Consider the following 1,871-nt stretch of genomic DNA (forward strand, 5'->3'; position numbering starts at 1 on the left):
AACTGCAGCAGACTGCTGAAGTATTATTAGATGTTCTTGTAATGATTAACTTCTATTTGAAGAGGCCATCTGATTCTGTATGCATTTAGTAATATTGCTGCCATCATATCTGCAAAACCACACTGAGTAAACCCTTAAGCCATCTGCAGTGAAGAACTAACTGTAATGATGTAGAACAGATTTGCCAATGACTCGTGTGCCTGTGACTTGACTGAGGAAACTGTATTCATGGATACATTTTTCACAAATTTAGGAGTTTTCCTATGCTTTTACAGCCACAGCAGTGACTGCTGCAAATGGAAGCACTGCTATTTGTACCCTAACTCAGAAGAAGGAAAATGATCTTTTCTTTCACATTATTCTCTGTTTAGGAGAATACAGGGAAGCATTTCTCCTTTGCCTTCTATTAATGCCATTCATCACCATAATACTGCATCACTAATGAACAGCTTTGGAGAAATTATTACTTAATTGTACATTAAATTCTATAAAGCATAAAATTATCAGCAATGTTTAGTAAATACTTTGATAAATAGCCTGGTTACTCTTTCCAGAGTAATGTTCTGAGCTGCAGATTGTTTTAATCCTATGAGTTTGCTGACCAAAGTAGCAGTAGTCCTAAATTATTACTTAGTCTTGCATCTGGCTAATAGATTGTCCTGTCCTTACTGCTGAGGACTTTCAAAGGTTGAAGAGCTAGAGCAATACTCTGTGAAGTTAAAACTCATCCATTCCTAGCCCCTCTCTCTCCCAAATAATACTGTTTTCTTTTCTAGGAGCCCAGTGAATCTTCTGCCATATCACTGTGATTTTTTTGATCCTCTCTTTTTGTCTCTTCCTTGGCTATCCCATTTCACTTCACTGAATACTGCATTTTGTCTTTAACTGTAAGGCCTGGATCGCTTCTTGTGCATGCCCTGACAGCTAGCCCTATGCCATCATAGCATGGTGGGGTTGGAAGGGCCCTCCAGAGCCCATCCAGCTCAATCCCCTGCTAAAGCAGGTTCCCCTCACTCAGGGGGCACAGGAAGGTGTCCAGGTGGGTTTGGAAACCTCCTGAGAAAGAGCCTCCACACCCTCCCTGGGCAGCCTGGGCCAGGGCTCCCTCACCCTCACAGTAAAGCAGCTTTTACTTGTGTTCCAGTGGAACTGTTTGTGTTCCAGCTTATGTCCACTACCTCTTGTCCTGTTTCTGACCACTACAGAAAGAAGAAGTGCTGCTCTATCCTCCAGACATCCACCCTTTAGGTAAGGTCCCCCATTAATCTTCTCTTTTCTAGGCCTCTGAGCTTCTGCTGGCCTGGCTGCCAAACACCCCCCAGCAACATTTGTCCCCATGTATTTTTCTGCATGCTCCAATGCCATGTACCCCCTCTTGGCATGAGTCTCCCTGGTAAAAACATCCAGAGTCACTGCAGCATCCTCCAATGCCACAGCGCTGATGAGAGCTGCTAGCTAAGAGACTAGACGGCTACTCTCACTACCATCAACACTTTCAAAACAGGACTCCCCTCAGAAAACGGGGCTGTGGACTGGCTGGTGCAGAAGTCACGGACACGGCCCAGGTCCCTCAGCCCGCTCCAGAGACACCCGGGGGCCCCTTCAAGGGAAAACAGCGTCCGGCGTCGCGCCTCTGAGGTGAAACTCCGGACCGGAGCTCGCACCCCGTGGCCTGCGGTGAGCTGCAGCCCTGACTATACGCTACGGCTTCACAACGAATCCCCAGCGCTGCACGACGAGCCAGGCTGCTGCAGCCTCCTTCAAGTGGCGCGGCCGCCCGTCCGGCCACGGGCAGCTTGGGGGAGGGAGGGAAGGAGGCGGCGCATAGAGCAGCGCTAAGGGCGCATGAGCGAGACGCGCAGCGGGTTACA

Source organism: Colius striatus, chromosome Z, assembly GCF_028858725.1.
Source record: "Colius striatus isolate bColStr4 chromosome Z, bColStr4.1.hap1, whole genome shotgun sequence".
NCBI lineage: Eukaryota > Metazoa > Chordata > Aves > Coliiformes > Coliidae > Colius > Colius striatus.